The sequence below is a fragment of the Corvus moneduloides genome, chromosome 17 (assembly GCF_009650955.1).
Source record: "Corvus moneduloides isolate bCorMon1 chromosome 17, bCorMon1.pri, whole genome shotgun sequence".
Lineage (NCBI taxonomy): Eukaryota > Metazoa > Chordata > Aves > Passeriformes > Corvidae > Corvus > Corvus moneduloides.
Genome location: NC_045492.1, coordinates 15,338,613 through 15,360,310, shown reverse-complemented (window position 1 = coordinate 15,360,310; position 21,698 = coordinate 15,338,613). Strand labels below are relative to the sequence as shown.

The window sequence follows — 21,698 nt, the reverse complement described above, 5'->3', positions numbered from 1 at the left end:
GAGGAGTATTCCTAGGGCTGGGGATGAGGGGGTTCCCCGAGCAACGTGTGGCTGCCTTTACCTCTTTCTAGCTATTGTAACTTTACTGGCGACTGAGTTTGAAGGAGCATTCCTGAGGCAGTGGCGGGGAATTGATGTGTGGAGTGAAGGCTTCTCGTATCGCTGTGTGATGCATATCTAAGTACGGTGATTTTGGGTGGAGGTTCCTCGTAGAATACAAAGAGATCTGAGATCGCTGTGGACTTGGCTTTAGAATCGTCTGACCCACGGTTTCTCAGCCTGAGCAGAAGCGGGGTGTGGGTGAAACGCCTCGGTTAGAATGGCCCCGTCTGCCATTCATTTGGGTTTATCTGGTACTGAGGCGGTTCCAAACACCTTCATAGCTGCATTCTCCTGGTCATCCTGTAGCCTCGGTAAGTTTCAGAGCTGACTTCTCTTGCCTCCTTATCTCTGGTAATAAGAGAAGGGATGAAAAATACTGCAAATGAAAGGTTCATTTCCATTCCTCTTACCTCTTTCTGCCTCGTAGCTGTAATGAAACTATGTTTTTGAGGGCTGGAGATGATGCGTTCTCCCTCCCCACCCCCCGCCCCGAGGTCGCATGCCACTTTAGTTGTTAGTGTTTCTGGGATATAAATAGGGTGATTATGAGTTAGAATGTAGCGTGAGGTTGAGATAATTCCCACAATTCTCTTTCTTTGGTTCTAAAGTTGGTTTTGTTTGTGGTTTCTGCTCCCGCTCCTAAGCACAGTCAAGTTTTCCTTTCAAAGCGAAGCTTCTGAATTTGTCAGCTCATCTTCAGACTCATTTGAATCCTCAGTATTTCCTTCCTCTTTTAGATAGAAGTTAACAGAAAACAGTATGTTGGATTCTAACTGGAATAACAAGACAAAACAAAAGGAAATCTGAAAGTGTGAGGTATGGTAATACCTAGCTATATGGTATCTGTAACACAGTTAAAATGGACTCTTACAATAAGCTTAAAATTCTGTCATTGCTGTTGTAAAAATAAATATTTTCTCATGGAACATTTTCATCTTAAAATGTGCTGCTTCACATGAAACAAAGTTGTATGTTCTGCATATAAAGTATAGCTTCATAGAAACAAATAGTATATGAGTGAAAACCAGGGAATAAAAGCTTGGGTAGAGGAAACAGACAAAACTGGGTAGTTTTGGGGGGTTTTGGGCTTTTTGTTTTGTTTCGGTTTTGTTACTTTTGTTTTTTAAACAAGATTGTGCGTTATAGCATGCAGTCATTATATTTACTCTTAATTGCTGTTACAGTGGGCTGTTCAATTGACTGTTGTAAAGAATTTCTTTCAACTCTGTTACTACTACTGTGGGGTTTTTTTTTTAACTAATACCAGTGGATTTGATGGATTCTCTGCTGTGATGTGAGGATAGAGGCTGTGGGATACGGGAAGTGATAGAATAAACCCAGCATTCAGCCTCACTTCAAGTACTTCTCCTGATTACAATGTGTTGTTTCCAGTCTGATTTTATTTGGAATATGACTTGCGTGCATTTTGGGCTTGCCTGTGGCTTTGTGTTTCTTTTAACTGTTCATTTGAAGGCCTTCTTCATCCTGGCTTTGAATTTATTAACTTGGAAGTTTTGCATTGCCTAGTTATCTTTTTTTTTTTTTTTTCTTTTTTTGCATTGTATCAGTGACGTGTACCCTAACGTATAGCTGAGACAAAATGCAGATTAGGAAGGAGAAGCAAATCTGTTTTACAATGGAACCTTATCTTTTGATCATGGTGGGTTTTTTTCCTTAATAATGGACAAGAAATCACAAAATCTTCAGGATTAATCTCTGTGGTACAGTTTCATAGCAAAGGGGGTGTGTGCTTTTAATTTTGAAAAACTGTGGGAAAGAAAAGGTGTCTCGATGATATTTGCCTGCATAATTAAAGCATTTGTAGCATGTGAAAAGGTATTGGACACTACAGTCTGACACTGGAGGTTGCTTCAGTTCCTGCATTTAAATTAGTCTCTCTCGAAAAGGTGATCTTAAATGACTGCATTTCACGTTCAAGCATTTTGAGTATTTAGAAACATCTTAGATATTCTTCTGACTTGCTTTAATTAAAAAAAAAAATGGAGGAGAGGGGGAGGGGAGGAATAGTATCCTTTATGACAAGGGTATGAAAGGGTGGTGAAGAATATCTAACCCGAATGCTGGGGCAGCCTGCCTATGTAGTTTTTTTCATTTGTTTTTCTCCCCTTCCCCTCTGGCTAGATCTATTGATGTTTCTAGATGTAGCGTATTAGGAAAGAGGCAATTACAAAAGAATTTAACTGCTACTAATTTAAATCTGCTATGGAATTGTATTTCTACTTACTCTGATTTTTGTATGCTGCGTTTAGTTGAGCGAAGGTACATCAAATTATTTTTTGCACCATATAAAAGCGAGGTATATTTCAGATGGATCCTGTTACTTTAATAATACTTAACTGGTGACTTTTAAAATTTACAGTTATCAATAAGCTGATTTTTGAAAAGTCAAACAAAATTACCTTGCCTTCAATCTCATAAAGGATTTTTAATCTTTTGTGTGCAGTGTGTCTAATAACAGCATGCCCTGCCTCACTGCAACCTCCCAAGGTGAAAGGTAATGGGACAGCGACTGGGTTTGGCGACTTCTGTTGCCGTATCTTTTAATGGAAGGGTTAAGTAAAAGACAATTTACTTGAAAAAAAAAAAATAGAAATACATGTTCTCTCCAATATTTTGGGGAAACTATTGTTCAGAACAGTCAGTCAGGAGAAGAGTTCTCTGTTGGTTTTGTGTGAGTCTGAAGAACTAAATAAATCTAAATCAAAGGTAGCATTCTTCTGGTTTTGCTTTGTGCACTCAATTTGTAATTCTAACACTTTGCAGATTGCCCTGTAGAGTATATTAACATCTCACCATTGCTGTGTTTTATCATCACATTCTCTGGAGGCTAGTAAGTCACAGAAAAAGGCAAACTGCTACTTGCTTTTTCCTGCTATGTGTGCCTGAGGAGGTAGCTAATATGGTCTATGTGGATAAACTTTTTCTAAAACCTTTTAGACAGCCATCAGGAGCATACACGTGCGTGCGTCCACACGTAGTCAATCAGTATATGGAAATGCTATATTGGCTTTTTTGAATCTTATGGAAGAAGCAGTAAAGCTTCAAAAATTATTTTATTGTATCAACAATGACAACTCTAAAACGGTTTTTCATTTTTGGCAGCTTACATCTTAAGGAGATGATTTCAAACAAAAACTTGCAGTTTCTTTGCCAGTGATAGGGATAGGCTTTTCAGGCATCTTCCCCTATAATAATTTTTCTTTCCCCATAAAGACTAGGCTAGAGAGGTTAGGTGGAAATAAGGAATTATGACTTGGTTTGCAGTTCTTTTTGTGCTTGGTCCATCTTTGCTGCTGCAATGAACTAAAGCAGACATAGCAGCATCTTTTGTTGTAGTACCCTCCTGGTTTTATATTCTATGGCAGCCTTTTTGATATTCAGAGTAGAGATTTCTGGCTCAATGGGCAGAGGTCAGTCAGCATATTGCTTAACGTTCTTAGGTAGTAATTGAAAGAATCCTCTCCTAATCAGTATTTCAAGTATTTATCTAGTCATCAATTCAAAGATAGCGCTAATGGCAACAAAAGCAAGAGTACTTTATCTGCAAACTGTTCACTTGATTAAAATAGAACAAAACCGACATAATCTGTTAACCTAGAAAGTACATTTGATCCCCCCTTTAGAAGGAAGGCAGTTTCTCTAATCAGTGCACAGAAAACTGGAAAAAGAAAACATCTTCACTGGCCGAAGTAGCTTTCAAAGACTTTTGTATTACAGCTGTAGGTCTTCTGTTGAACCTCCTAATCTTTGGTGATATATTTTCAAGGCCAGTGAATAAGATTGGTAGAGGTGAGGTGTAGAACTGGTACTAGCAAACTTGCCAGTCTTAAGAGAAACAATAAGCAGGTAGTAGGGATGATGAGTGGGATTCAGGACAATGGAAAACGAGTGCAAATTTGAGAAAGTTGAAGGAGTGCCATCACTTGATAGGAACAGAATAGCTTACGTTGTCATCCACCGTGATTTCTGTTCAAATGTACAGCTACGAGGCAGCTTTATCAAGTGCTTTGTCTTCTCTTGCCCATCTGTCTGTCTGTAGCTGAACGTCAAGTGACCTCTATCAAGATTAATACACAGTATGATAATATTTCAGATTGGCCAAGCAATGCTTTTGGTATTTGAGCAAAATTTTTTCCTTCCCTCTCATCTTAGCCCTGCTTTACAGCAATGAAACTTTAAATGAAAGAGTCTGTCTAGGCAGAAGTGGAAGGTTGTTTGAGCAGTATATTTGAGAGAGCTTTTTAAAAATCTTTAAAAGCAGTGGAAATTTCCAGGCTTCACGAAAGAAGAAAAAAAAAAAAAAAAAAGCTTTTAGGGTCTGGTTTAATAACTGCTTTGCAAGAAGAGAAATATGAAAAGGAACCGCAGACATTCTGGATGTCAGCCTGAGAAATTTTCCACTGTTTCCTTTAATAACATGCAGGCATGCTTTTATTGCTGGAATTTCAGTTAGGCATCCCTTCCTGACTGAAACTTCAAGCTATTTGGTGAGCAAGTGCTTGCTGAAAATCAGTTGTCAAGAAATAAATTCTCACATGCAAGACTGCGCATAAACTACTCTCATGGTGGGTATCAACTACTGATTACGTTAATCTTCAGTTTCTCGTTTTACAGTGTGTTAACTGTTCCTATTACTACGTGATCGCTGCTAGGTGACAATACATCTTTTCTTGCTTCCGGTAATTCTAGATTAGCATTTCCAGTAAGGCCTGTCTGCTGCTAAAATAGAAATCTTAATTATCCTATCTTTAATATACAAAGGAAGAAAGACATTAGAAAACATATCTTTTGTCAAAGAGTTAACCTTAAAGATTATTTAATGGTTATTTTAAAAATTATTGTAGTTTCAGATACAGTGGTGAAAATCAAACTGAAGGGATCTACAGGTTCAATCTCATTTGTCTACCTTAAAGCTCTTTTCTGTGTAAGTTGTTCTTGTTCACTAAAAGCTGCCTGACCTTTCTCCAAGATGTAGAGGACTCTGTACTTGGAATGTGTCTTGTCTTTCTGTCACTACAGATATTTATCGTTGACTTATGCTGTTTTAGGTTAGGGCCTAAAGAATCCTTCATCTATTGGGTTGAGGTTTGTCTTTTTTCTTAAATGCTGGGGTGGGAGCTAAGCTCTCACTTTACTGTACTGTGTAAAAAGTAAGCAACATCACAACAAACTCTTGTCTTTCTAGTATTAATTGAAAATTTAAAACCAGAACCCTTTAAATGCATGTTAATGGAATGTTGTCTTTTTAAGACAGCATAGTACACTTCCACAGCTCTCAAGCCAAGTCAGGGCTATTGTGCTTCCTTTTCTGTTACCTCTCTTTCCCTTGCTCTGGGGCTGAGTCTCTTGTCATCAGCAAACAGATTTTAACTCAAAATTGCCCATTCCCTCCTTCCTGCCAACAATAAAAGTTAAACCCCAAAACAGACTTAACCATCCAGGCAACTCCTGGCTACCGTCTTACCCCTAGTTGCCCAAACGCCAGTACAGTGCAAGGGGATGGGTGGGATGGGACTATAGTAGCCACAGTCGTGTCAAAATGTAAACTAGAAGGAGTTCCTCTAAGAGTCTGCTTCTGAAACAAATGTGATAGAGAAGAGAGACTCAAGTGGTGCCTGAGCATAGACTGAATTCAGCACCCTCTATAAACCCAGGGGCTGCAACGGGGAAGAGTTGGATGAGATACTGATTGTGTTGTTGCTGGTAGTTCTTTACCTACTGTATCTGCATTAGAAAACTAATTTCACTTAAGTCAATAAGGATTGAGTAGATATATTGAATGCTGTCCTGACAACTGATGTTGAGTGACCTGCTGCATTTAATGTGTATTTTTTACTAGTGTAGAGCATACACATATTGCTAAGCAGACTAACTGACTGAAGGGGATAAATACTAGAATAATGTTTATTTTGGAGTAGAATTAATGTCTTTAATCTGTTGAATGGACCACATCTGTAAGGGCTCGGAAGGTCACCAATCCCATGCTGTTTGGTTTAGGATTGAAGGATTTTTAACGGGACTCTAGAATTAGAATATACTAGGTTTTGTTAGGAGAAACTACTTCTTTTGCTTTTTTCCTATACTGTTGTAATCAGTGGTGCTTCATAGGTGGTAAGGGAATTCGTGGTTGCTAGGCTGAGGTTTAAGGACTGAGAATGGGACTAAGATCTTTAATAGCTGCTGGTTTGTGCGTCTAAATGAACCTGCAGAGTAGACTGACACACTTGCCAGCATTTACAGGATTTGGGCTTAATGCTCTAGTTTTCACTTCCATGAAATCAAGGTTCATATTTTTGTCCAAGGATCTTTTTATGTGGGAAAAAAACAAAAGGGGAGGGGAGAAGAATAGAGAACGTCTTTTGTGTACGGTATACCAAGAGTGCCTTTTGTGTCTAGGTCTAGATAGTTTTCAAATTAACCTGTGCAGCTAGGCTAAAGTGAACAACTACATGCAAAGCTGAAGACAAATTATTGTACTCTCATAAAAGTTTGTTTATTGTAGGAAGCTACTACTAAGTAGAAATATATTCTATGTTTATATGAACACTTGTTCAGAAAGAAGCTATCAATGCCTGTAACACAGATTTATAGGACACAGGTCAATTTCAAATATATCCACCTTACCTGCAACTTCATGGAAGTGATGAAAGTGGGAAGAGTGGCACATAAGAGTAATTGACTTTTTTTTAAGCTCACGTGACAGTGTTTCTCAACCTCCAAAAGCAGCACAGCTGAACCCTCTTACTGTAACACACAGCTGCAGAAGTTATTGTTATTATTAATTTTTTTTTTTAGGGCCCTGTTTGATGTCTGCTTAATATTGTCTGTGAGCTTTTTTCCTGTTTTCTGTCTACCTTTATGTTACACTTATGCATGCAGGAGATCCTCAGTCAGTTTTCAGGGCAGATACTTTATTGAGTTAAGTAGGGATCAGACTTTTTTAAGAGTGGAGTGTCCAAAAGTCTTATTTCAAGTGTGTGACTTGTATCTGGAATTACCTTTTAGCTGACATGCAGGTTTCACTGCTATGGAAGTTTAGCAAATGTTTCTCTAATTTATGATAACGCAAACCTATGACATGAGCTGACTTTATCAGAGGCAGAACAGTCCTAATACTTGTTTCTGATTAGAATCCACAAATGTTTTACCTGGAATAGGATCTCTTGAACATTAACAATCTATGAAGCGTCTGTGACTGGCCTTTCCTGTTGATTTGAGTTTAAGGAAAAAAATAGTGTCTTGAAAATGCAGTTTAGCTATAAAGTAAACTTTAATGTCTGAGTAATAGTTTGCTATAATTAACTAATAATCTGTTCATTAATCCTCTGTCTTTAAACAGAACTGGTTGTCCTTAATGTTTCTGTTTACTAGCACTCTTCAAGTTTACGTGTTTCATTGTTGACGTTTCAGTAATGAGTCACCTTTTTCATCCTCTTTCAGAGCTCACAAGAACTAGTAGCACACTGTATAGAGAGAAACCCTTTGGGGCAACACTATTCCTTAGTGCAAAGTTGGCTTGAAAGCTTTTTCAAAGTGATGAGGTTGCACATGTGAGACTTGGAGTATTCTGGCATGCAGCAGTAATTCATTGTGCTTGCATTTTGCATTAAGTTTGATATAGCAGGGTTCCATTAACTTTATCTGTTTTAGAGAATCTGGAAAAAGATGTCAAACTTACTTTCTAGGTTACATGCTATTGCAAGGTTTCTTCAGTAGACTCATTTCCTTGACCAAGAACTGCTATCTGGATTAACACAGTGAGTGAAGTACCTGTAACTTTCAGTAATACATTATTTAACACTATGTGGACTTGTGCATGTATAGCCTTAGCCACTTGATTTCATACCTAGTATACAGGGTCTACCACAGCACAAGTTTTTTTAAATAATTCTAAAAAAAACCCGATACAGTAGTTTCTTCCTTAAATATTGAGACACTAGTAGAGGATAGATGTATTTACGATGGATCTGTTTCACCAGAGTGGTGGTGCCAGCTGAGGATGTACCTCAGTTGTGGTGGTGTTACTATAGCAACTGCCTTCTAAGAGCAGTCTCAAGGTCACTGATCGGTTGTACCATGGAGTGCTTCTTGCTTAAGCAAAATATCTACACCAGACAATTCCAGAAATGATAATTCTGCTTTAAAAAAGCAACAACAGGGATGCAAAGTAGTATTTTATTTTTGGGTCAAGGGAAAGGAGATTGTCTTCCGTTACACTGTAGATTCATCCATTACATAGTTGAAGAGTATTATGAACATTGAGAGGCAGATTTTAATTCGAATGTGAGTCATAAATAATTTAATATCAATGACTGAAAAATGTCACATTTAAAAGCAAAACAAAACAAAAAGTAGAACCTGTAGAAGTTGAAGAATTCGAATAGAAATTGGTGACCAAGCCTGAAGTTTCTCGTACAAAAATGACTGCTTATACCAGTGAAAATTTAGACAAGATGGTGAAAACTTACACTGAACTGGGAATTCAGAGCTTCTCATACTTAAGAGCTTTTTAAATGAGACGTTCAGATGCATGCTCTTACCTAAATCCTTGTGTACGTAGTCAGAGGATGTCAAATACATTTGAGAGCATTTTTAGTCTAAGGTGCAGTGATTCACAGGTAAGGCTAAAGAAGGGGGTGGTTCGTGAAGTTGAACTTGTGTCTGAAGTTACAATAGATTCTACTATACTGCACGCATAAGATTGAATTGACTAGGCTAAAACACTCAACATGGTTTTCTGAAAGTGAATGGGTAGACTTGTGGGTCAGGCTTATGTCTGTATTTTTCATGGCATTTTGCAGTAGTTACGTCTATTTAAGAACTGTCCAAGAGTTCATGAGAGAAAGACACTGATATTCCACAGCTGTTACAGATTTATTGAGGATTCAGCTATTTGATATCTTCAAAAGCAGGTCAGCTAAGATCCTAGGCAGTAGGAATGTTTTATTCCAATATATGTACAGGCTATAGCCAAAAGTTTCAAGTTTAGGCACATTACTTGCCTTGGCAACCTCAAAAGCTTTTTTAAGTTCTTTGCAGTCCCACAGCTGATTCAGCTTTCTAATGTAGTATTTTGAACAAAAGGTTGGATACTTTCCTATAGTCAGACGCGCTGCCCTGAAAGCTTTTCTAATATGGAGCCTTGATATTTAGTAATTCTAATCTGGTCTAGGCTTTTTGTTTTTCTGGAATAATAAACTTGCAAAACTTTCAGACTTTTCTTCCTCCCCAAATACAGCTAGCAAGGAGTTTCACCACAGACTGATTCATTTAGAAAAGATTTTCATGTGCTGTTATGGTTAAAAACAAGCAAGGAAAAAAACCCCAAACAACTCAAAAAACTGTACATGAAATAGAATGTTTTTCTTCTAGAGTTACGCTGGCTCCGTAGCATCAACAGTGGAAAAAAAAAGTAACTGACAGTCCTGGACGGACTTTAGCTGTATCATTGTTTCAAATGATACAGCTAGAGCTATTGGTTAGTGTAAAACAAAACCAAAGCCACACCCACAAAAGAATACAGCTGAAAAGTGGCTTGTTCTAACTTGCCTAGTATATACTAAGACAGCATTTTTAGCATATTTGTGCTAAATTAAAGGCCCTGAGCCAACGATTTCAGAAACTGGTCTGACTTTTCTCTGTATGCTTGCATTTCAATATTATTCTAAAGAATCTGAGGAGACATGGAACAGAATTAAGCAGCTGCTTAAGGTCTAACTCGAGATTGGCCACCGTCACAGAATCACAGAATGGATAAGGTCGGAAGGGACCGTCACAGTGGGTCGTCTGGTCCAACCTCCCTGCTCAAGACATCCTAGAGCAAGCACATTGCACAAAATTGTGTCCAGACAGTTTTTGGATATCTCTTCTGTGAGGGAAATAGTCAGTTAGTTTGTAAGTGGTGTGTCATAGCTGGTGGAATTTACATTAAGATTTGTTACATAAGACAATATGGTAGACACGTTTTGCAGAACAGATGAAGCGGCTTTTATTTTACATTGAAACTTTCTTAACTCTCATGAGAGGATACAGCTTGTTAAATACAGCTTGGTCAAAACAACTAGTTTTCCAGGAAAGTTGTGTCACTTTTTTGAAGTAAGTCTGGAATAAGCCTAAGATATAGAGCTGTTCACCCACATTTCTAATCAACTTAAATTTCTTCACTGGCAGCTATCTTAGTAGTTCTTTCCTCATTCTAGGTGAAAGAGAAACTTCATGACAAAGGCTGCTAGAATTTGGCATTACCTTGAATCTGCTTTACTCCATGCAGTCCTACATTGTCTCTGTTTGTCAAAAGCTAAAGAAACAGAAGGGCAAAGCACAGATCAAGCATCAGATAAAAAAAAAAATTTAAAATGCTTTAATAGTTTTAAATAAGCAGAAGTTACAGCTTCTAGAATGAAGCTGTTTCGGTGGTTTTCCATTTGGGATTATTTGTTCACCTTGGGTTTGATGCCATATATCCAGATGTGACTGACCTGTCTCGAGGCAAAGTTTACTACAGCACTTTTCTATTGTTCAAGCTTAAAAAGCTATTACTGTCATCTTGTAAATATTAAGTTCTGTATTAGTTACAATTTACTGTGACAAGGCAGAATTTACTGATGTCAGAATTGGCAGAAATTAGTTTAATCCTCTCAGAGAAATTAAGTTATTGCTTACATGCAGTAAAATAACATGAAGATGGTCCCTAATTCACTGTTTTCCTAGCAGTCATCTGAAGCAGTTTCAGTATCTTCCATATGTATGTAAATACATCACGGTATCTGCTGCTTCTAAATCTCTACAAAAAACCAGATAGTTCATATAGCCTATAATTCTTCAAAGAGTTCTGGCCTTCAGTCAAGGCTACCTTGCAGTGTTGGGGCTCAGACATACAGGAGCACTCAAAACCAGTTTGTTACCTCTTAAAGGCTAGCAGATGCTCATGCCTCTTCCCTATTTGTTAGCCTTCTTGAAGTGCAGTTGTATCAGGACATTTTCAAAGGGATTGTCATTCAGTTCACTATTATGTCAACTCCTAGTAAGTCTGTTGTGAGTTTGGCTGGGTTGCTTTGATCTCGTGAAATGCTTTAAGAAGTATCTTGAGTAGCTCTTACAGCAGTATCCTAAATTTCACTTTTAAAAAGGCTTTCTAAAGAAATTGTTGTATTAGTGTCAAACTACATGGATGTGAGGATTGTTACTCTGTGACCTAGAGCAAAATGGGAGTCCAGATTTTTTTTTTTTTTTTTTTTTTTTTTTATTTTGGAATGAAACATGCTTATGAAGTACACCATGATAAAGAAAAAATAATAATAGCAAGCAATTAATTGCTAATTTATAAAGCCTTAATTTGGTATACTGGGACAATGGGGGATTGCATTAGTTGACTAGGTCCAAGTAATTTTTATGGAATCACTTGTTGGGCTACTTTTTTTTTTTTTTAAAGTAATTATATAAAAATTTCAACATCTGACTTTCTGACTGCTTATAATCCTTTCTCACGTATTAAGTTACTGCTAATGAGAATGTAATGACTAAGTTAAAATAGAGCATGTTGAACTTTACATGAACCTTAATATCTTTTCCAGCTTATGTAAGGATTGTATTGTGAATTGTGTATTGTTTAATTGGTTTCTCACTGATTAAAAGTACTAAAATTACTGCCACTGCTTTGTATATTTGCTTTACAAATTTGCTTTACAAATTTGATGCAAAGTTCAAGCTTGAGATGGGATTTCTAAGTCTTAGTGAGACTTTCTCTTCCTGAAGGCAAAATGTATTGCTGAAGACATAAGACAACTGAAATGTGTTTATTGTCAAAGCCTAAAACAAATTTACTTTGTTTATCTGGGCTTTGGATAAAGCTAGCGTGGCAGATGAGATATTTCACTATAGTGTTAGATGCTGAGGCCTTGCAGAAGTTTCCAGTGTTCTTTGAGCTTGGTTTTACATGTATCTTTATTCTGCTTATTGCAAACTCATTTATTGACTTAACTGGTAAGTTTGCTAAATACGTTATAGAAATAAGGTTGACCTTGACTGAAGCAATTCTGCTCTGAGCAGAAGCGTAATGCATGAAGATTTGGTCAACTTCAAGAAAAAAACTCAAATCCTTCTTGTTCTGGTAGTAGATTCTAGTGTGGCTTGGTTACCTCTGATATTTTATTCTTGTCTTCTATAAATGAGATCTGGTAACCACAAGTAATAATTGCAGTCAGAGTGGTCATTGAAGACGAAGCTGTGGTGATTTAAGAGAACTTACTTTTCAGGATGACTGACTGGATGTATCGCCAGCACTTGGGTTAGGAGACTTGTCCTTACTCCAGTGATGCCTTTGTCTTTATGCGTAGTGTTTTACTGAGGGAAGAAGAGGGCATGCTATAATCAATAAATATTTGTTCAATTTTCCTCCACTCAATAGAATAAAAAATAAATCTGAATTAATTCTTCTGTCAAAACGACAGACCAGTGCGAAGTAGTGCTCCAAGAGTTGAGTGTTGTCAGTAAAGAAAAAGGTTAGAAAATTGAAAATACTACATCATTATACAGTCATATTATGTCTTCCTCTTGAATATAAGTATTTCTGGTATATGCAGTATCAAAAAGAATATAATGGACTATGTTTCTCTGTATTTTTAATGAGAAACAGAATTTCCAGCATTTCTCTCCCTTTTTTTTTTATTTTATTTTGTTGGCCTAACAGTACAGGGCAGATCTATACAAAACCGCAAGTGTAATGGAAAAGCGACAGGATGAAAGCATTTTCTTCTTCACTCATTTCACTTACTCTCCTTATTATCAGATGGCAGGGCTAAAAATAAAAAAAAACCACTTTCAGATAGTGTAGAGCTTAACTACAGAACTGACTGCCACAGAATATCCAGCAGCTAGGAGACTTAGTCCTTTTGAACCAGGAAATTCCTGAACACTAGACTGTAAAGTTTGAGAGTACGCTAGAACACATTCATATGCTTTTTCTTTCTAGGTATTGCTACTGGCTTCTGTTGGAGAGAACACTGTGCTAGGTAAGTTTTCTGTCATAAGTACTTTGTTTTCTCTGCATCAATTCTCATAAACAATTGATATTTAGGGAGTTAAAAAAGGGAGAAACTTTCAATTCCCTTAGAAAAATAAAGGGTTTTTTTTATGTTCTGTATTAATATCAAATATAGTTTGCTGTCTTCCACCTCACTTAAACTTGAGGAAGTTCATGGTGTGACCTGGCCTTGGTATGTATCGCAGTATCTAATGCTATCAGGCTTTTTGGGGAACACTTGGACCATTAAAGCATGCTCCTCTTCAGCTGTGGGATGGAGTGCTAGCATCCTTGTGTGTATATATCTGTGTTCCGGTTTGGCCAAATTCAAAAATACATCCTCTGAGAGAAGGCAGGTCACAACCACCCCACCCCCACCAGGTTCGGGAAAAAATAAATTTTCCTCGAAGGAAAGTGAAAGAGATAAAAACTATTTGTTTAACAAACACATAGGAAAAAAAGATAATGATGCTAAATAATACAACCTCTTGATCTGCTGAGAGAAACCTGGGAAAATTTCAGAGTCCTTCTGTAGATGTCTCTCTCCCCCTCCTTGGAGCTGGGACGGGATGGTGGGCCCACCTCCAGGGCCACGGCCTCAGTAGAAACTCCTCCCAATGTATTCTGATGTTGAAACAGTCCAGCAGAGAGAAAAGGAAAAAAAAAAACGAAGTCCCAGGAAAACAAAAGTTCAGCTCTCCAAAGGAAAAGGAGCTGAGGAAAAAAAACTGCTGAAAGCCAACTGGAAAGAAAAGCAAGCCCGGGTGCTTCCCTTCCCTCTCGCTCTCCTGCCGCAGCTGAAAAAAAAAAAATTGCTATCTCTGTGTGACCTTGAACAAGCTGCAAACTGCTTTGAAAAAGTTTTGCTCAGTTTTTCCTTCCTCCTCTCAGGCTCAGTTTAAAGGCATAGAAAGGCACAAGAATTAATTTTTGGGCATAGGGCAGCGATATGGGATACACATCATAAAGTCACCCCAAGACATTCTGCCTTTGGTTTTTAATTCTCTCTATCACCAGTACTAGAGTTTTCTTCTTCCTGAAGTAACCAATAATTGTTCTGAGCAAAGTATTCACGTTATTTTGAAAGACTGGTTATGAAATAGGATTTCTTAGCTAAATCTGTTCTAGGCTCAGTGCAGATACAATGCTAATTGCTGCTGGGTATTGTTTGTTTGAGGTTTGATCATAGCTCCTAGGGTAAGCAATTTAGCCTTCAATACTCCATTAGATTAATATGTCAGCCTCTATATCTGTTGCTGGAGAGTAGTGAAACTGAAAACTTGTCTGGACATTCTGTTCAGTGGGATTTTGGTCTCAAGAAAGGAAGCACCTCCTTTGGAATAATCTCTTGTCATAAGTTCAGCCTCTATGCTCTGCAGTTTAGCAGGTGCCCTGGAATAGAATTCAGGTGAGCTGGCTTGGTTAGAATGAGGTAAGGTTAAAGCAAAATGAAGAAAATGAAAGGAGACAGTTGAAAGCAAACCTTTGGAGAATAATCTCTTCAAAGGACAGAAGAGTTTGTGGTTTTTTACAGATAGCTGTGCTCATCAAAACATTACAGTTCCTAAGCCATGTTTTGTAGACAGGTGACACACTGAGGTAAATAGTACGAGGTGGAGAGAAGTGATAAATAACATTTGCTCTTGACTGGATGCAGGCACTGGTCTGAGCATATTGTCTGTCATAAATCTACTTTCAATAAAAAAAAGTCACATCAATTTTATTCTTTAAGAGGATTAATGATACCAGACTTAAGTTTTGTATGCTCTTTTCTTGTGTTCCCTCCATGGTATGCTGTGATTATCCTGTTATTGTTTGCACAGTGTTACTTAGAGGCTTCATCTATATGAGATTCTAGCAAGCTTTCGTACTGATGAAAGCTCAGGGGTAGGTAAGGCTTTGTAGGTTTTTGAACTTTCAGTGGACTGTTGGGTACACTAAAAAATACTTACTGGACTTTGAAAAGAGAAGCTATTCTATGCCTAGAGACAATTACTAGTAACTTTTCTCCTAATAACTTTGACGGGGCCCAAGAATATAAACTTCTGACTGCAGTGTACCTAAACATAACTTCCCACGCTGTGTGGGATGTACTGTAGCAGAAGCTCATTCACTGGATGAATGCAGTGTGGCATATACTGATAAGAAAACTCACGCCATCAATCATGCTGCATAGCCGATCTTCTCCGCTTGTATGGCCTAAATGCATGATCACGTGCTACTCAGTTAGCTACTATGTTTTATTTGCTTATCAGATGCTAATATGGCAACGTTGCAGTGCAGTGATGTGGCTGAATACTTCCTTTAAAGATCAAGCAATGGCTCTCCAGCTCAGGGTTTACTGATTGTTAGATACAATTCAGTCAGTCTACGTATATGGGAACGAAAGAAAAAATGCATGTAAGAAAAAAGTAATAATAAAAAAATCTACAGCTCTGTCCTGGCATTTCCATCAGTGCACTATCTAAGAATACGTAAAATTTGCTTCCTGATGATGTGAAACTGCACAACTGCTTAGCTATTTATCTATAAACAAGGAAGGAACTGGATCTGAAGACATCATAAATGCTTTTGTTGAAGAGGAAGGATATCATCCCATCTGGTTTTGGTAGTCATTGACCTCTTGTACTAACTTCCAGAATGGCTGCTAATCTTCTTAAAATTACTTGGCATTTCTATGCTAATGGTGCTCCTGTCATTTTGGAGAGTTCTGCAGATAAGCATTAGTGTTTGAGAAGTGCCATTTGTATAAAAACTTTCATGAGTAAGACTGATTTTCTGCCTGTTTGAGGAATCTTAGGGAGCTTAATGTGAAATTTGTTGGAAAATGGCTTTTTAATGAAAGTGAAGATACCGCTTCTTTAATAGAACATTAGAAAAACTAGGAGCATAAGGTTTTTATGCAATGGAAATTTCTCGTAAAGAATAGAAAGGTTTGGACCACAAAAAAAATCCAGAGGGCACTGAGAGCCTTATTCAAAAGCATGCCGTTTTTTCTCATAAATGGGAGGGGAAAAAAGATCCTTGTGGTAGGAATGAATGTTGTGGTCAGGATTACATACTTTGTGTCCAGTAAAGATGGGACTGTTGATGTATGTATAAAAAATCTAAAGCGTACATGATATTAATAAAACATACCTCTTAACTCAGAACCAAAAAGAATGTGGTAATATATCTTAAGATTAAACAAAGTAGGATCAATTGTAATGTTACTTTCCTGTCTTAGTGGCCTATTGTTATAATGGTAGGAGTTTATCTCTGGGCTATAGTACATAATTCCCTGATGATAATGTTTTACTGAAACTCATAGCATAACTATGCTAGCATCAATTCAAATACCATGAGCAAAGTTAGTGCTGGTTGGTCAAGGTTTTTTTCCGTCAAGTATTAAAAGTCTCTCAGGACAGGGATTCTGTAGGCTGTCTGAAAGTGGTTCCTGTGTTCAATAACTATTTAAAAACTGAAATTTAACTTGTTGCAGGTAATAAAGCTTGCCTATTGCCCTTTTCTTGTAGTTCTCAGAGGAGACTCTGGGACTCTCCAGTCTCTAATACCTCTCTAGGTGGTACTTCTCTGTTTTATGTAGCACTGAACAAAGATACCAACCTTGGGACTTTTTCCTTTTTATTACTTCACTATGCTTAATTTTTAAATAATTGAGCCCTTAAATCTTAAGATTTCATTTGACCAGAGATGTACACAATACCGCTGCACCTTTGTTTTGAGCAGTAAATTGTAGTGGATGCTCTGTGTTACAAACATTGGTACACAGTGGGTAGGTAACATCTGAAATATAACAAGATAACCTGACTGTATTGTGGAAAGATTAATTAACCTGATTTGGGGGTGATTCTGTTCTGCCTTTATTTTTCAATATAACTGAAGGTACTCTACTAAGCTCTGTTCACTGTGAATGAAGCATGGTAAGGTGTATGAAAAAGAAATAGAGAAAAGGGGATCCTAATTATTGGAATTCTGAAATCTGTTGGTATAATATAGGTAGACAGCTGATCTTGCTTCAAATTTTGAATGGTAAGCATTTTTGTTGAACTAAGTGAATAACCTCTTGCAGCCAAACAAAATGTACCTGCATATACTCAAACTTAATCAGATTTTAATGACAGCATTGAGCTTGAAACATTTCCATATTTCAAGGACAAATTGGTGTTTAGAAATGTCACCTTTGTATTAAGTAGCTGTACATATTCCTTTCAATTAAATAAATCATATATAAGCACTGATGCTATGCATGGAAAACTTGAACTATTTTGATTTCCTTTCTTCAGCAGCTTACTTTGGCTTTAGTAGTTTTTGATCTCCTACTCTCAAATCTGAGAGTCTAGTTATGTCAAAAACTCATTAACAGGCCTTTAATTACTATTAGATCAGCGGATACCAAGATCTGATCTTAAAAACAGAGGATGTGTGTTTTTCAATAAATTTAAAAAATACTCTATTTTAGCAGCACGATGGAAACAGATACAAAGTAGGATTCTCAAAAGCACTCTTAAGACACCAGGCACTTAACTGCTCTTAAAGCCAGTTTGTGTGAGTCTGAGTAGACTCATGCAATTTGAAACCCTGTAATGGATAGATGCCTTCCCCCCTACCCTCTCCCCACAGCACTCAAACACTTTTTCAGAATATGAATCTACGTTTTCTAAACTGTAACGTTTCCAGTGTAAAATAATATCTTTGCTTTACATTAATTCTGTAACTTAATTCTTGTGCAAGCACATGGATAAATGTTCATAAGTACTGCATCTGCCAACTAGCAAAATGTGCCTAAGGCAAGGCAATGGGATTTATGGAGTATATTTCTTTCATGCTCATGGGCCCACACATATTGATGGGTCTAAATATATTCCAACAGTTAAATCAGTGATTAAATGCCAGTTTAAAGTCTCCTCTAAAAGGATGTTCTTAATCAGAAGTTGGGATCTGTCATAATCAAGACAGTATGTATCCATGTTGTTTACTCTTCATTAGAAAAAAACTGTGTGTCCTAATTTGAATGTCATTGGAACTCCCTAAGTACCCATGCTGGGCAAAGGCCAAGTTAAGATACAGGTCCTCGACAGACTTCAGATCTCCATTTATGAGATAATTATCTATTACTGTGTGGTAGATTGGAAGTCATTGCTGTGTAACTGCTTATGAGACTCTCTGTGGGATTGGCCCCCATCAGTTCACAGAAAAGACTACTGTAGTCTTATTCGTCTGTTGTGTCATCTGTGCAGTGCACTATTTCAGCAATCTGCTTAAAGTAAGAATGTGTGGAAAGGGTTAAAGAAGTGTTGAGAGGTGGAGCTGACAATACTTTTTGAAGTTTTTTGAATGAGCTCACATCCTTAGTATTTTCAGTGTAAGGTTCTGTATGTCTTTAAAAAGCTTATGGAAAAGAAGTATAATTTGCCATAAGGAAATTTCTACTCTGTTTGCCAGTGAGGTAGTCATCGAGCAGGATGCCACCCTGGTCACTGAACTGAGTGCGCCTTCTACAGGGGTTACTCACTGGAGGGGCAGGAAAGTGGGGTTTTAGTGCTGTTGGCTGAGACCTCCAGCTACCATTTCAAATGAAATCTTGGAGGGAAGTGTGGCCTTTGCTAAGCCCTTGATCCTGCTGCTGCCTCATGCTTTGTGGATGCTGTGTATGGGTGTGGCAGTATAACCTAGAAAAATGTCCCTGTTCATTAACTACTGTGCAGCCAGGGACTTTTAACTGCTTTGTAGCTGGCAGGTTTATAGAGAAGTTGCTCTTGGTTTTGGTAATGTAGTGATAAAGCATGTTCTGTCTTGTTATCATGGAGGAGCTGTGCAGCAACAAAGCAAACTTGGTTAGATGAAATACTTGAGGATCTTGGCAACTGGTTTAAACCAAAACTAAGCATGTTCAAGTACTTCAAATATGGCACTTACCAGCTATACAGAGATCTTCACTGGAGCAACAAGATGAAGTTCAGTTTGCTTAGACATTCGATCAGTTTCTCTTCCAAAGCTTTAACTTCTTGGCTTAAATAAAAGGTTACGCTTTGTTCAACAGAATTCTCCACTCATTTTTTAAATGTCTGAACCAAAAAGTAGTTCTGAGGCGCATGTCAGAGACAGGCATTAAAGAATTAGAACAGGCTGCTGTGATGGAAAATGTTAGGCATCCTTAACCACAGATGTAGTCGTGCCTGCACAGGCACCGATATGCTGTAGTTTATTTTTCTATTTTAGGCAAAGATGCCCACCCAAAACCAGCAAGGCTCCTTTCTTTTTGCTGCACCAATTTGTCAAAATTAACTTTCATTCAGGAGATCATCCTAATTTCAGCCTGGTATGAAACATCTGTTGCAATGATGGGTGTATCAAGGCTGTTTTATTAAAGATGAAGTATATTAAATTAAAGGTGAGTGTGTGTATGTCTGTGTGTCCCCTGATGTCCTTGTGGAAATGTCTGTTGATCTATGGTTTTAAATGTTTTTCAGTAATAGATTCCTTTCACCCTGCTGCCAATGTGGTACTCCAAATTGTAGAAAGAGCAAAAGTAATACTATTTCTGTTTGGTAGGGTCTCATTTTCATGACCTGTTGTGTTAACAGGGAAGGGAAAACTACATCTGATTGGCCTCATGCATAATGCAAATGTAGCACATTTTAAAAACAACTTACTTTAAAATACCCTTACAGGGCTAAAAATATCTTTACACATAACAGGTGAACACAGCTTATTTCTAATTGTTTTCGTGAGCTAGGTACAGTCTTCAGAAACTGGAAAAATGCATGCTGTAGACATCTGTAAAGAACTTGCATGCTTTCCCAAAATGTGTTTTTCCTAAATGACTTCAGAATAGGACACTGGATTGGGTGGAGTCTCACAGTCTCAGTAGGACTGAGACATGCTGTTAATTCAAGGGCAGTCAGTCTCTGATCAGCTTCATGAACTGCATGATAAAACATAGATAGTATTAAAAAAAAAAAAAAAAGTACATTTTTGAGTAAATTGCATACAGTTTAGTAAAGGGTCCTCAGAATTAGCCATTTTTTTGCAGGCTAGCTGGTGCATCATTGTGAATCTTGTTTGCTTGGAACAGTAATTATACAGACTCAGACTTCAGTTATTAGGTTACTTATGTAGTGATGAAGTAAAAAATTCCAAATTTTACTCAAGTTTTGTAACTGGTATATTTTTGGAGACAGTGCTAGCAATTGCCGGTATTGCCTTCCCATCCCCCAGCTTTTTGAGTCTAGTTTGCTTGCAGCTGCAGTAGTAGGCATCTTTCTTTCAGGAAGTGACCTTGGCTTGTATTAATCAAATTCAGAAAACACAGAAAAGCTTCTTGGTAACATGCTGACTTGATATAAAATTTTATAGTATCCATTTTCTTTTAAAAGGAGGCCCTCTTACAAAAAGGGAATTCATGTATGATATCTTACTTTAAAAGAATTTCTCTAAAATGACACGGTATTTAGAGAAGGCAAAACAACAAAACCAAACTGCACTTTTTACTGAGAGGAATGTACCAAGAGCTTTTTAGAAAAGTAATTAAGTCTTAAATTGGTATTGGCAAAACTGTATTTTAACCTAGCTAAGCTGTGAATATACAGCATTATTTGATAGCATTTTCTTTGGTGTCTTTCCATTTTTGAACTACAGTAGAAAAGCTTGGTAGTAGGGCATTAACTCAGTCAGCTAAGATTATGATGTCTTCAACTTTCTGACTTTATGTTTTAATCACTTCCTGCATCTTTTGTTAGCAGATCTCAAGGCACTAAACTTAACCTCATAGTATCTGCATTAAGCTGCCGCTGTGCCTATTTGCATAGATTAAGAAAGGAATCTACCTATGTCGGCTCAAGAAATCACTGTTTGACCTTGCCCACCAGGTGGAAATTGTTTTTCTTTGGCTGCTCTGAAATGGAGTGGCTGACTATTCCTGAGGCAGGTTTTAAGGAGGTTTTGCATTATTATCTTATTGCCTAAAACTATTTTGTGAAGTGAGTTGCAGAAGTATGATTTGCAAAAGAATGATTTACAAAAGTTTGATTGGCAGTGTTTTCAGCTGGCACAGATGTTTTGTAAGAGTCTTTATCCTTTTTCTGGACCTGTATAGAGGTCTGAGACCAGAGTATCTTTCACCATTGCAAAGTGCACTGAAAGCCTTTAAGGTTCTAGATAATTTACTGATTTTGAAACTGTGTCTCGATGGCAAATTAGTAATAGCTGCCAACTGAAAAACAGTGGTTTTTTCCCCCCCTTACGTTGTCACGTGCATTATCTTGAACAATCTACCTTGGCTTCAGGGTTTGGAAAACTGAGTTGTATTTTCACCGGCATCCTTACCATGAACCTTTTCTGCATGTGGATGGCATATTTACTCATTTTACCTCTTCACAGTATGTTCAGATTCTTGTCATCCTTTCTGCACTGTGTTAGAGATCAGACTACGCCAACATACATGCCTCCAAGTGTTTCCTGATTTGACTGCCTCCTGCTTTGGAATGGTTAGTTCCATGTGTCTTACTCTGCAAATGTATGCAATGACTTGCCATTCTACTTGGTATCAAAT

The 21,698-nt window shown here is 37.5% G+C and overlaps 1 protein-coding gene across 21 annotated transcripts in view; it reads left to right on the top strand.

Annotated features, from left to right (window-relative positions):
• NCOA3 (nuclear receptor coactivator 3) overlaps positions 1-21,698 on the top strand; it is a 62,922-nt gene that overhangs the window by 405 nt on the left and 40,819 nt on the right. For 11 of the 21 annotated variants that reach the window (XM_032126979.1, XM_032126967.1, XM_032126978.1 and 8 more), the window contains exon 2: positions 13,094-13,133. The exons of 3 other annotated variants lie outside the window; for them this stretch is intronic. The gene's annotated coding sequence lies outside the window, so the exon portion shown is untranslated. Of the gene's footprint in view, positions 1-71; positions 414-839; positions 919-13,093; positions 13,134-19,366; positions 19,539-21,698 lie in introns of all 21 variants that reach the window. 7 more of the 21 variants (XM_032126975.1, XM_032126969.1, XM_032126974.1 and 4 more) reach the window with 5 other exon arrangements.